The following is a 15456-nucleotide window of genomic DNA, read 5'->3' as shown; positions in this document are numbered from 1 at the left end:
TTAATGATTTACTGAACTTATAAGCCCAATTCATTGACCATAAAGTAAGGTACAGAGTGTCTGTGGACGTTCTTTCCAGTGTACAAAAGTAAGAGCTTGCAATAGACCTGAACTATGGAGAAGAGTTTATATTTCCTGGTAACTTCTGGTTTAAAGGAGACAGGAATACAACACATATTTCTGAGAAATAATTCCATCCAAAGTGATACAAAGAGATTTGGGGTTCTTAAAGGGTATATATAAATTATTTGTAAAATGCAAGTGGATGAAACATTTTATTCCCTACCAATATGGGATCAATGAAGTGTTGCTGTACTTGCTGTTGGTTTACTGAAGACATTCATCCTGTAAGATGCTTTCTTCGTACATATGCCCATCTGAAATGACAAGAACTTGCTATTTCTATAGCAATTTCCAGAGATAGCCTAAATTTCCACACAATGTGAACCAAATTCTGAAAAGTACAAACAAAGCTTGCTGTGGGGAAGGAAGATATATTCTCCTAAACTTGTAAAATCATAAAGCTGGAAGAAACCTTAGAAAAATTCTAGCCCCACCGCCTTATTTTACAGACAAGGAAACTAGCAAAGGGAAGTTGAGCATTTTATCCATGTTTCAAAGCTAGTGAGTCAGAAAGAAGACCATATTAACCTCCCACAAGGCCCAATCTTAGGGTCTTTCTCCATTAGAAGCCTTAATTTTAGTTTATATGCATCTGTCATTGTAGTTAACAAGACTATAGTTAGGTCTATTGACAAAGGATAAAAAACTATCATTAGAAAATATTTACAATGAGAAAGAAGAGAGATTTTCAGTAGGATTATGAATTTGACAGCTCTAGTCTCTGGAATTGTGTGTTCACATTTCATTAAGAAGGTAATATTATTATAATAGCAATATTATTAATAACTATTAATATCAATTTCTGATATTATGACACTATTTTCTCCATGCATTCATGTCTCTGACATCTACCACTTGATTTTAGCCTCCAAAATATTCCATGGAATCACTAGCAGAAGGTCTTACTATTCCAAATTTATATAGAAATCTGAAGTAGGCGGGCCTCCCTGAAGGGGTTGCAAATTCAAATGTCTGTGGATACACACACACACACACACACACACACATGGCAATGCCAATTGAAAGAAGGGGGAAAGTGGTGGGGCCTTGTAAACTGAAGTGTTTATGACCACATAAAAAGATTCAGCTTCATTAGGCCTGGGGTTGTGGCTCAGTGGTACAGCACTTGCCTAGCTTGTGTGAGGCTCTGGGTTCATTCTCAGTACCACATATAAATAAATTTGAAAAAAAAAATAAAAAAGGTTCATTAACAACTAAAAATTACTCTAAAAAGAGATTCAGCTTCATTAGATATACATGCACAAATATATATGTATATTCATATATACACATGTAGTTAAGCAACTGATTATATACATTAAATGCATGTTATACAGAAAGCATACATACACTGGGACAAATGCTACAATTTACACTTCAGCAGATGATCTTCACTTTCTGCCAAGTAGTGTCAACTTAAAATAGCAATTTTCAAACTTTGTTCTTAAAAATTATTGAAGACCCCAAAAAGTTTAAAAATTATTGAAGATCACAAAACATTTTTGTTTGTTTAGGTAATATCTATTGATATTTATGATTACAGAAATGAAGATTCTACAAAGTGATACATTTAAAATTAATAGTAAATATCAACATAAACACAATAATCACTGTACTTTATGAAAAGTAACCATTGTCCAAAACAAAAACAAAAAAAAGCTACATTGTTTTAACTTTCGCAAGTATCTTTAAAATTTGTTTTAATAGAACACACTAGGTTTTTCTATCTACTTTTGCAACTTTTTTTTTAAAATTGATGTATAAGTCTCATGGGCCCCAAAAATCCTCAGATCACATCTTGAGAATTATTGTCTATTGTCCTTCAGTAAGGAAGGAAATCAGAAAAGAATTTCATGTTGGTTCAGATCAGCTTCGGATACTCATCTGAACTTTTGGAATCATCTGTATAAAAGTAACAACTAATTGAATGCCACATGTGTCTGCTTCTTTCTGTTTTGGAGATACATCTGCCATAGCACCTTATATTCCTGCCAGATAGCCACATACTACCTGAGACTGTGATAACCTTCCTTTGCCCTTATCTACATCAGAATCTCTCTTAATAGCTCTATATCCATACCTCCTTCCTATATAGCTTTAAAATCAGAGGCTGCAAACAGTATAATGTAAACTAGCAGGGTTTTGTGCATAATTAAATGCCGCTGCAATACACATTCTGAGTTGTTCTTCCATAATAACCCTGCTAAAGTGAAGATGTAACCAAAATGAAAAGCTGTAGAATGACAGCTTAAATACATACCAGCAGTGAAGGCAAATATGGTCTTTTATCATCAAAATCCAACACTCTGTTAAGGATGATGAAATAAGTCTATGAATACATGATAGAAAGACTTGGCTACCATGTCAAAAGTCAGGCAGGCTCATAGACTTGCTCTTTCCTTTAGGGTTTTATTATGACAACCACAATTACATGCTTTCTAGGTCTCAGTCAAGGCTATAAGCCTTCCTGTAAAGATGAGTTATGAAAAGAAAAAAAAAATCCAAGGCTGCTCAAAGATTGCAACAGATTGTTCCAATTCCCCCCCCCCAGCAGACCATGCTTGACAGTGAAGCAGGATATGGGTCTCTTTCCAAAACACACACACACACACACACACACACACACACACACACACACACAAGCCCTCATAAGCTTTGCACCTAAACAAACTTCTACCTTTTTGTCTTGGGCAGCAATATCAATTTCCTAAAATAAAAGTTGTCTCTAGTTGCTACTCTTCAAGCTTTGGACAGCACTGTCTGGCAATATTTCAAAAGAAGTATTTATCATTGTCAAACTTGTTTACATGGAATCAAGCAACAATGTCACCACAGAATAAAAGCTATCATCCTTTTTTTTTTCCTCCCTCTTCCTTTTTAGGTTTCCATGCAAGGTCTATGATATTGAAAATGCATTTGTGTTGGCTTAAAAAGGACTGCTTTTTTTTCCACCTAAAAGTAGGTGGAATTTAATGGCATTCCCCAATTCACAGACTCTCATTTCTATAATTGGGAGACTGCACCTCTGTCAACAGCAGAGATGTCAGGGAGAACATAATGTGTGTGGGAGAGAAGCATCTACATTTTTCTTTTATCAGCTGGATTGATACTTCATATTTTTATTTACCTTTATATGTTTCTTTCTGCATATCTATAGAAATATAAGCAACTTATGCATGCCTATTTTGCAAGCCACTGCTAAATGCTGGTTATTACTTTATTATGTCTTAAGAAAAATGTTTCTCAGCAGTTTTGGATAATACACAGAACCTGCTCTGCCCATGACCTAGTCTTTCTGTGACTTTTTATAATACCTGTGATAATAACTGAGAAATGATTCAAAACAGATTTATATGCCATAAAGTGTGACTGGTCTGAAGTCTGCAGAATGATCACTTTTAAACCCAAGGATACATGCCAGAATTTATTATCTAAAATTGGTGTTGCTGACAGAGACAAATGTTTGTAGAAATGATACCTACAGTGGCATCAATTAAGAGGAGAGTTGGGTTTTCAATCTTGCTGTTTTATCAGCACTAAGTTATTTTAAGTAAACTAGAAGTTCAGAATAATCATTAATTGTTTCATCAAATATTTTAATATTACTGAGCTAAGTAATGGTGACACCATGTAAATTATTTAGCCTCTTTGAACCTCAATATAAAAATAATAATTGCTATGCTACTAACCAGATCTTTGACTTCAAACAATATTAGACAGCAATTGCAGTGTTTTGTGCTATAAAATACTTTTGCATTTATTATCTTTGCCTTTTCACATATTGTATCCACTTTTATCATGTAAAATGCAGTGCATTTAAATTTAAATTTAAAAAACAAAACATTTTTTTATATAAGTATGTCCCAAGTATGGGACATGCTACATTTTTATTTGCCAAAGTTTATAACCCTATACTTGGAGAAACTGAGACAGAGAAAGGTAATTTATTCAGTCACCTATGTTTTGGATCCTGTTGATTTGACTCTAAATTCTATGAAGTTTAATTATATTGCTCCTGTCTTCAAGATATCTAAACCTCAATTTTCTATTCTTTAAAAAAAGAATGAACAATGCCTGGCATGCATGCATGAGGACCTGGGTTTCATCCTCAGCACCATGAAAATAAATAAATATAGTAGGAGTGGGTCTAAACTAGGTGACTCTTAAAGGGCTGTGTTCATTGTGATCTCATAAAGGTGATGTTAAACAACGCTACAAATATTAGAAAGACAGATTAATCTAAGTCCTTCCTTGTAATAATTGAGTCTGTCTTTCTTAGTTTATTAAGCTGCAAAAGAATGCCAAATATTAGGTAGCTTACCAGAATCCAGGGGTGTGGAGGCTATAGAACCAGGAACACCTTCCAAATTCATGATTATGACTGCCCACTGAGAAGATGCTCTGCAGCCCATATGGCCATGCTAGGAATAGGACTTCTGCAGCCACTGACCATTGCCTCTGAAAGTTCCCCGTTTTCTCACCACCCTCTGTTCTCCTCACAAGGATGGATTCTGTGCATAAACTCACTCTTGATATCACTCTTCTCTGAATTGAATTCTCCAATTGTGCCTAGTTGGTGGAATCTAGATTAACTTCAAGGAAACCTGGAAAAACAAGTCTCTGACTTGTGCCTGACTGGCAAACTCATAGTGTGGAAAACTCCCCCCACATAGAGTTGGTGCTCAGTGAGACCTGAAGAGCAGAGAAAGTCTCTTTGAACCTCAATATAAAAATAATAAAATGCTACACGATGACTTTAGAAAGGTACCAAAATGTTATTGACTCTGCTAGAATAATAATTGTGCTCATCATTCATAAATACATACCATACTCACTCAAACCACACATATGTGCATACCAGCTGTCTTAACCCAGATGATCTTAACCATCCTCTTAAATCCTAGCAAAGATTGTACATATTTTATTATATTGTGAATGTTCATATAGCACGTGACATAAAACACCAATTAACAAATTAAAATTACTATTCCATCTACTTAACGAGCACTGAAAGTCCCAGTAAGTTTCTCACATGGTTTCTCAGATCCCCAGTTCTCAGTTGACTGAAGGGTGAGAAAATACCCCTCCCAGAGTAATTCCAGTGACTTCAAATTCCTATATTCCATGTAAGTTATTTGTTTCTCAGTCAACATCTAGAAGTACTATTTAAGTCAGTGACAGTTGCTAATCTTTATTATGAATATTAGAACTGAAGTATGTGTGTTAAATCCAAGGCTATCTCTAAAGATTTACGTGTTCATATGGTTCTTATTGGGTAACACAACCACTGGCTTTCTGTGAACCAGAGAAATCCTAAATGAACAATGAGTGGAAGCCTCACATATAAACCAGCCACCTACCTCAGTCCTTAAGCTCGGCAAATTACTTTGCAAAGACCCAGAACTATATTCCTCAGAAACATCCTTCTCATTTTTTTCCTGGTTCAATGACATCCTTATTGCTCTAGGCAGATCCAAGGATTTCATTAAGGCAAGTAAATTTGAGTAAGTAACACTCATTTGAGCTTTATCTAACTCAATTATTTTTTATTATAACTTATTTTTTCTAATTAGTTATATACAACAGTATCACGCATTTTGACACATCATACATAAATGAAGTATAGCTTCTCATTCTTCTGTACATGATGTAGAATCACACAAGTCATATAATCATATATGCACATAAGGTAGTAAGTGTCCAATTCATTTTACTATTCTTCCCACTTCCATACTCTCTCCCTTCCGCTCCCTTTACTCCCCTCTGTCTAATCCACAGTACCTCTATTCTTCCCTATGTCCCCCGCCCCCACCTTTTTTTGTGAATTAGCATCCACATATTAGAGAAAACATTTGGCCTTTGGTTCTTTGGGATTGGCTTATTTCCCTTAGCATAATATTCTTTAGCTCCATCAATTAATTTTTGATTCTTGGAAATTATATCTGAAGAATTTTGAAGAGAGGGGGGAAAAAAGCAACAGCTAGTTGGGTAAAAAAGAAGTTTACAACCTTTGTCAAAAGTTCTTTATTTCTAGCATAAAATGCTGTATAGACCATAACTCTAAAAAGAAACTTGAATTCAATAATTTTCAAGTAAAAATTCAAGTTTCCCTAGAGCTTTGCTCTACTTATTTCAATTTGGGCAGAAAAGAAAAGATAGAGGGTTAGATTTGAGGGCAAAAAGATTCCCTATATAAATAAAGAAGAAAAAAAAATGTAGTTTGGCTGGTTAGTAAACTTTTCCTTTTTTTTTTTTTTTTTTTGGTAGCTCTGATTCAATAGGGAACCTCTGTCTCTTCTCAAACTCTTATGATAATTCAATCTCTTTTAAATTCTCAAGTTATGCACACAACTTAGTTAATACTGCTGCACCAAGGCCTTCACCAAGAAAATTTTGACATTCTTCCTAATTGTTATTTTTTTCATTTGCAGATAGAAAATGAAATTTGTAAATTGTTTATACTGAATTTTCTCACTCATTTGTATCAAGTGATCCCCTAAGTTAAGCAAACTCAAGAAAATTTACATTTCTTTTTTATTCCTCCATATAGTCTTGATTAAAATTTTTCAAATCAGTTTTGAAGGCAAAAGAAGTTATTAGAAAGTAATCACTACTCTTCGACATATGAAAGAAACCATATGAGTATTTCTGCTAGCTAGCTGGCAAAGAGTCTTCACAGAAACCTATGGTGAGAAGATTGTGGTTAAGGACTGATGGTCTGTGTTATTAACTATGTAACATTCAATCCCTTCCTTCCCAGTGACATCTTGAGCACTGCCTGTTCCTAGTCCGTGTATCTGTAAAAGTTTATAATAATGTGATGATGTCTAGAGATGGCTTCATATACCTCACCTGGATAACTTGAAAATATCTCACAATTAAAACTATATATGTGAATATGCTTTTCTGCCAACACATGGTACTTGGTCTTCATCTGTGATGTTGTTCTGGTTTAGATGTGCAGTGTCCCCAAAATCTCACATGTGAGACAATGCAAGAAGGTTCAGAAGAGAAATGACTGGGTTGCGAGCGTCTTAACCCAATCTGTGATTTAATTCCCTGGTAGGGATTAACTGAGTGGTTGAAGTGGTAGGGTGTGGCTGGAGGAGGTGGGAATTAGTCCTCAGTTTGGTATATATATGTGTATCTGGAGAGTGGAGTCTCTCTCTGCTTCTTGATCACCATGATGTTAGCTGCTTCCCTCTGCCATACTCTCCCATCATGATGTACAGCCTCACCTTGAGCCCTGAGAAGCCAGACTTCTATGGACTAAGACCTCTGGAACCATGAACCCTCAAATAAACTTTACTTCCTCTACAGTTGTTCTGGTCAGATTTGTGACTAACAGCAGCAAAAAAGCTGACTAAAACAGATGTCATGAAATCTAAAGGAGAAACTATTATAGTCACTAGTTCTCTATACAAAACCAAGTAGAACTTTAGAAAGTTGATTTTCCATGTAACAACAGTAACTCTACCTACACCTATGCATTTGTAGTTAATGCACCACCCCACCTCCCAGGCCGGGTTTGCTATATTTTCAACAAAATATCACAAATTTCTCAGAAGGCAATTAAAAACACAATTTAATCACTGATACCTGACAGTATTTATCTCATTATCACATGTGCCAGATATATTTATAAAGATGACAATTATTTACCACAGGAAACATATTTTTGTTCAAGGAGTAATCAAAAACAGGAATAAGGTCACTGCATATTATGATATGAAGTGACAGCTAACACATCTAAGCGTAGAATGCTTAGGCACTAGGGAGAGAATTTAATGTTGGTACAGCATCCCATTTCTGAAGTTTGATAATTTGTTTGAACTTTTAAAGGCTTTGCCATTAATGAATTTTCGACATAAGTCATCAAAAGAGTTGGGATATTTTGATTCTAGTTGTTAAATACAGAACACAAAATATGTTGAGACCTAGTTGCTTTATTTTCCTTAAATATTTCAGAGAAAATGTTGCTACCAGATAGTTTGAGAGTAATAATGATATGCACTGTGACTGAAGGTCTGCAGGGACATACAGAGGTATGTAGCTTGTCTCCTGTACCCAATACACTTATGAAGGATGGGCAAGGGCTGATTGATTTTTAACTGCCAAGTAATGATTTCCTGGGCTTCTCAGTCATTTGTCTAAGTATCCTGGCTTGGTGTTTATCATCTCACTGGAAACAGAAGACCTGATTGAATGTGTATTTCTGAAAGCTCCAGAGATTATTAAAGTCCAATTGTCAGCCCATAAATCATCCTAAGTTTTTATATTACGTGACTGAGGCATCCATGCTGCTAATTGCAGATTTCCTTCTAAGGCTTTTACAAGAGCCAAAGTGCAATTCTCAATCCCTCTGTGACCTACTCTGCCATTTAGAGACTGAGTAATGTCACCATCCAAGCTGCAAAAAATGTTAAAATTTTGTTGGAAGGCCAGTCAAATTAGGACAGGCTGAAGCATCTACCCTCTGATTTCCCAATAATCCACATTATTTAGCTATATAATTATAAACTGACATCTTCCACTATCTTTTCTTTATGTCAATTATTTCTATGGTTTGTGCTTTTTCATTTTCCCCTAAAGTCGCTACAACGAAGCATCATGTTATTCAAGATAACTGAAATATTTACTAAGGCACTACTATGTTCCAGGCACTATCTCAGGGTATCAGTGCTTGCAAAACAAGATTTTTTAAAAAGCTCATAATCTAGCTGGAGCACAGATGGACCCACTGGCAATAGATTATTCTGCAAAGTATTGAATGCTATAATACATGTATAGGGAATACAGACACATGAAGCCTCCTTAGAATTTTCTTTAGGCTATAAAACATATAAGAGCACTTAAAGGAAAGAGATGCCAAATGCAGAGGACAGAAAAGTCTTTCTGGGGGAATGGTAGCCAAAACAGCTATATAAATATGGAAAAGCCAGGCCAGAAACTTGAAAGGGATCTGGGACTACTTGCAATCAGTGATAGGCCCTCCTTGGTCTTGTTCTTTTATAATCACCTCAGTCTTATACATTCCTACCCTAAATCAGAGACAGGCATGTCAGTTCTCAAGTTGTCTTCTTTGATTGATTTTCCTGTCTCCATACAATTTTCTTCTTCCTTCTTTCCTCTAATTCAGCCATTTGCCACATGGACAGAGTGATATAGCTGACGTGCAAATCTGATCCTTATTACTCAGGGTCTCTGTGGCTCCCACGTGCGGTAGCCCAAGTGTTCTATGATCTGGACCTTGCTCCTAACAGTTCCATATTAAGGGCATCTCTATTGAGCAGCTCCTAAAGTCAGCAGGATCTCATCTCTCTCTCTCTCTGTCTTAAATGAAGCTTCTTCCTCTTCCTCTTCCTCTTCTTTTTTTTTTTTTAAATTTGATATGCTCTCTTCTCATCCCTGAATGTCCCTGAAAATAGATACTCTTCTTCAAAGACTCAGATCATAAAGGCCTACTGGGGAGCACTTTCCAGAACACTGCATCCCTAACACCCCAAATGAGCTTCTGCTTCTACACTGCTCCAAGAACACTTTGCATGTACCTCAATGAAAGCATTTATCTCTTGCTGATTATAACTTTTGACCTCTCTTAGATCTCATTTCTGAAAACTACACTCTAGCTCATCTTTATTCCTTCAGGACCTAGAAATAGTTTCCAATGCACACCCAAGAAATGGATCCATTTAGGATGAATGAATAAGTAAATAAATGAATGATATCGTCTAAGTCAAAGAAAAAAAAATTACAATAATGTGTAATTGGTTCAATAGCATTTTATGCAGAAGGGCTAAGTAGAATTAGGCCACAGGTTATTGGTGATCTTTACGCTAATAATTTTTCTAAAGACTTTGGTAGCTTGAGAAGTAAATTATATGAAGAAATGATAATATTTATAACTTGAACATATATTCAAGAATGAGGAGAAAGTAATAAGAAAAGAAAGATTGAAAATAAAACAGATTTGAGATAATTGATGGGAAAAGATCCCCAAGGAGTTCAAGAATAGGCAAAAACTACATTTGAGAGATTGACCTGGGAGAGCAGGGGTATTTCTTCTTTTTAGACAGGTGCTAACAAATTATACAACAGAGAAACAGAGTGAAAAAGGCAGAAGAAAAGGGATTTTTAGCAGGAGACCATTCATGCTGATGTCTTGTTGTTTCATTGACTGGCATGTAATAGTTCAATATCTCTTTGCTGAATAAATGTTAACTATCTTTCAAGACTCATTGAAATGAGGAACTCATTCTTGGAGGATAAGAACCCAAGAGATTAAAAAAAATTAAAAATAAATTAATAACTGTAGAATTTAGAGTAGTACAGCTAGGAGGTTTCTTAGAGGGAATCAAGCTTAGCCCGCCATGATAACTATAAGGTCCTTCCCAAAAGTTTAAGTAAGAATAACAACAGGCATAGACTATTAACTGTCCTTCAATCTTTGGGGAAGCATATCTGAAAGTATCTTAGAAACTCTGGCTGTATTCCTGAATCTCTAATAGACAAACTAAATAAAAACAGAATGCTATTATGCAAATTCAAATTCAAAGCAATTCTCTGGGCTCCTCTCTAACTGGATGATCAACCTTATGATCTTCCTATGTCGAAATGCCAGAGCTGTCCCCAGACATCCACCACATAGATCAAATGAGAGAAAAGACTAAGGTGGAGTTTAAAAAATAATTAAAAGCAGCACAGCACGGAACCAGTTGAAGGTTGATCTCTTAATTTTTTTTTACTTTATAATTTTTTATTTGTTTTAATTACTTATACATGACAGTAGAATGCATTTATGTACTTTGATATGTCATGCATAAAGAGTATAATTTCTCACTTTTCTGATTGTACATGTTGCAGAATCACATTGGTCAAGCAGTCATATCTGTACATAAGGTAATAATATCAGTTTCATTCTACTATTCTTCTGATCCCCATATCCCCTCCTTTCCCTTCACATCCCTCTACCTAATCTAAAGTGACTGTATTCTTCTCTAGCAGCCCCACCCCTTATTGTGAATTAGCATCTGCATATCAGAGAAAACATTAGGCCTTTGGTTTGGGGGGACTAGCTTATTTTGCTTAGCATATTTTCTAAATTTTTAATGACATTAATTGACAATGTTTTAAAATTGTCTAGTTTGGGTCTTGATAGAACGGATCCCAATGACATGACATATTTAAGAGTGCTGAAGTGATTACAGGAATCTCTGATATAAGAACCATAAAAGCACATAAAAGGGTAGCTGGGTATGAACCAGTTAAGTACAATTTATTTTTTTAAACAAGGAATTAAAGATCAAGGTTCTTTCATCAGAATGCCAGTGGGCAAGTTAGACAATATTTGGGCAGAGAATAGATGCGTGTAGAACACTGTCAAAAGCAAATACTTGTTTGGGGCCATTGCTATCCTCTAAAGCTGGTTGTTGATACATTCTATAGTTTCTCTTGCTATGTCAACTCAAAAGGTCTTCTCACTATCATCAGAAATCAGTAGGCACCTGAAGTTAGTTTAGGAAAGCCTATGAATAATTTCTGAGCATTCTTTCCTTTTGGTTAAATTTGTCCTAACTCATGCATTATGTCACACATTCACTCAGAAAATACTTATGGGGTGCTGCTTCTACATCTCATACTATTCAATATAATAGTAAACCAAGAAGTAAGATATCTGCTTTTAGAGAAATTAATTTTCTGTTCTGAAGAAAAGAGATCCTTAGTAACTACATACATACAAAAAGAATATATGTGTAAATTGAAAAACATTAAAAATGATAAATATGGAAATGGAAAAGAATGGCTTAGATTGGGAGGTTAGAAAGACCACTATTATAAGATCAATTCTACTGAGAACTAACAAATATCACAGAACCAGCCACATCCCAACATTGATATGGAAAACAGAGGTAATGGCAGGAATGAAGGTCCCAAACCAGGAATGGAGCTGCAATGTGGCTGAGACATAGCAAAGAGCTATGAGAGAGGTAATGAGAGGAGGAGAGAATGAGGGACAAAGGAAGACTAGATAAGGACAAAGGAAAGACAGAAAATTATTTTTTAAAAGGCTGCGCAGGCTGTGATATGTGGGCGGAATATTATCCCACCAGAAATGGGAAGCTACTAAAGATTTCAGCAGAGGTGTGATAAAATCTGATTTGTATGTCAAATTTCCACTTTCACTGGGGGGGGAAAAGGATTCAGAGACAAAACAGGAAGGCTCTTTTTTGGCAATATGGCAATTGTCCAAAAGATGGTTCCACTGACTAAAATGGCAAGGGTAAAAGTAGGGAGAAGCAGATGAACTCAAAATTTTTTTGGAGATAGGACTTTGTAATTGATTGGATATAGATAATAAAGAAAATGAGAAATGAAAAAAATCAATTCTAGGTTTTTAGTTTGTCAAGGGTATAGCTGTTGGTAGGGTGAAGACTGATCCAGGGCTACCAGGGTAGAGTTGAATCCAAAAAGGAGACAGGGTCTATCACTCTGGAGACAGAAAGATCTACCTGCGATGAAGATTATGCAAATTATGATGATAAACCAAAGTCCTTTATGTAGCTTTCTCCAGTGCTTCTCATCCTATGCCAAGACCTAGCAACCCCCCCGTTGGAAAGGTAGTCACCTGTAACTTCTCCATTCTTTCACTTACCAAATCCATTCTGGCACCCAGCCAGAAGGATTTTACTTAAAAAATGTCTCTTGAGTGTATATCTTCTTCTATCACCATTGGCATTGTTCAGGTCTTTTCAGTCTTGAATGAACTATTGCTTAACACCCTCAGTGTTTTTCTCTGATTCTTTTCTCTTCTCTTATCATCCCTTCCAAACTACAAGTTACTTGGATAGTCATCTTTATAATCAAAAACTGCATATACAGGTGGGACAGAAAGCAGATAAAAATTTTGATGACTCTTAAGTTATTGTGAGTTAAGACTTAAATTTTTGATGTAATATAGTAGACTTTTCCTAAAGTACATAAATAGAGCTATACCAATCTTTGATAAATTTGAACTGGTCTGTGATAGAATGAAAACAACTGGACAATATTACTTTGATAGCAACATCTATATGTGTATTTTTTATGATTTTGTGGCATACATTTGCCAGCTCTCCCTTCTTGGTAAGGCCTGATCATCACCTTTATATTATGTCCATTAGATCTGTTCAAAGAATTCTGGTCACTGATCAGAAGATGCTCCCTATTAACAGAATCATTCCCCAGGGAGTTTTAAGAATCTGGAATACTGGGAGGGATGGGTGATCTGAGACCATACCAACAGCTCCTACTCCAGCCCCCCAGGTAGAGCAAAAGAGAATGACCCAAGTCAGTAGAGAATTAATCCGGAGAATTGCACAGTATTGGAGAGGGTTCCTGGTGAGAAAATGAAAGACAACATGGGACTCTTGATTGTTGTGTGTGTTTGCTTCAGAGATCTGATACCATCTGATGACCTGTTTTTTTAAAAAAAATCTTATTTGCCAAAGTCTGATTATTAGGCTTATCCACTCAAAGGATGATTTGGGGTTCTGTTGGGTATTTGAGAAGAGTGTACAATAACTATAAAATAATTAATATATTCTATGTCACAGGTAGCAAAGTCGCATCCACTTTTTTATTCAATTATATTCTTGCATTTTCTTATGAATTATTTTATATGTGTAAGTTCTGACTCTCCAGATTGTCTTAAAATATGTTTGTAGGATTGGAACTTTATCTAATATCCATATATTTTCCATAAACATTAGGGACACAGTTTGGGCTATTTTTGAATATTTGGTAAGTTTAAACCAATTTTTTTTCCAGCTTTAATAACCTAAACTCATATTAGCTAAAGTCTTCTCTGGAATTAGCAGAGTGAAACATGAGGAAGTGGAAGGAGGATTACTAGGTTGCAGAGGATTTCTGGTAGTGAGAAGTGGGGGGGGCATATCAGAAATAAATTTGTCACATTGAACAAAGTAGAAAGAGCTGAGCCTTAGGAAGAGATATACTGTCTGGTCTTTCTGAGATGACAAGGCATCAAGTAAGGTTTATAAATAATAAATCCATATGAATTTATAGAAACAGCCTTCTGAATTTAAAGCAAAATAGACTTTGAGTCATCATGAGTTTCTTCCCAAGCCAACCTCATAAAATTACCATTAATTTAAAATCCCACAGTCAGCCCTCTAATGGGTGCACATTGGAAATGTATCAGGTAATTACTCATTTTTAGCACTACATACAATTGAGACCACATTCAGTCACTGCAGTGTAAATTCCTTCCCTTGAATCTAACTTGAACCACAAAGTCTAATTATCAACCAGAGGCCTAACAGGGCAGAGAGCCTATCATCTAAAGGTGGTTTGGACCAAATGCTGGTTCCTTCATCAAATATTGACTAAACAGCAATCTAACTTGGGTATAAAGTCATTTTTCTAAAATTCTTCTTGGGATCCAGTAAAGCCACTAAAATCTTAGTAGAAGATGAGAACATGAACCTCAAATACATGTTTCCTAGACACAGCCTGATATGATAGTGCAGAAAGTATTTCCTACTTTAATATTGTGATGCCAGCAACCTTTGCAGAGGTATATCTGCATTCAGAATGTGCAGTCACAGGAGCAACATGATCTAAAGGCTTGTCATGTGTTAAATGGCTCACAGTGTTTTGCAGACAACAGGAAGTTTCACTTGCACAAAGTACTAGAATTAATGCGACGAGGTAGGTGACAAGTTCTTAAGCTGATACATACATCAAGGAACCCAGCTCCTCATAACCAACCTGTCATACTTGATTATGTTCTGAGAAAGTGCCCCACACACAAATGTGACTTTGTTTATTAAATCTAACATATTAAATGCAGTCTACTGCTAAAAATTACTCCCATTTTTATATAGGAGAATGTATTTCCATAAACTATATAATGGAGAATAATTTAAACAACATTAAGTATAAAGAGTTTGGAGGAAATACTGTTATAGTTTGCATTAAAATGTCATGAGATCAGAGAGGCTTAGAACAAATGATTTGATGGAGTCTTATTTTCTTGTAAGTCCATTCTATTTGAAGCAGGATAAATACTGCCTTAAAATATTCTCCCTCATAAATGGACTGACTCGATCTTAAAAGGGTTCTTAATGCAGACATTCTGAAATTGTTCATATGGGCTAATGACAAAGAGTAAAGGTGGGGGGATCAGGTGTTTCTGGCGTAGAAGAATTCGCCAAGTGCTTTGACTCTCTGGAATTATTAAAACTAGTGTAGCTATGTGATCATGCCAACCTTTAGTGAATGGTACATATTTGCACAAGGGCAATGACAAAGACCCTGTGGTAGTATGAACTT

At 35.6% G+C, this 15456-nt stretch overlaps 1 long non-coding RNA gene across 3 annotated transcripts in view; it reads right to left on the bottom strand.

The window, feature by feature from the left end:
* Positions 1 to 2542, bottom strand: part of LOC144369601 (uncharacterized) — a 368880-nt gene extending 366338 nt beyond the window's left edge. For all 3 annotated transcript variants that reach the window (XR_013429392.1, XR_013429390.1, XR_013429391.1), the window contains exon 1: positions 2384 to 2542. This is a non-coding gene — a long non-coding RNA (uncharacterized LOC144369601). The remainder of the gene's footprint in view (positions 1 to 2383) is intronic.
* Positions 2543 to 15456: the final 12914 nt, after the last annotated feature.

Source organism: Ictidomys tridecemlineatus, chromosome 12, assembly GCF_052094955.1.
Source record: "Ictidomys tridecemlineatus isolate mIctTri1 chromosome 12, mIctTri1.hap1, whole genome shotgun sequence".
In the NCBI taxonomy this organism is placed as follows: domain Eukaryota; kingdom Metazoa; phylum Chordata; class Mammalia; order Rodentia; family Sciuridae; genus Ictidomys; species Ictidomys tridecemlineatus.
Note: the sequence above shows the minus strand (reverse complement) of the source record. Positions and strands in the feature narration are given on the sequence as shown.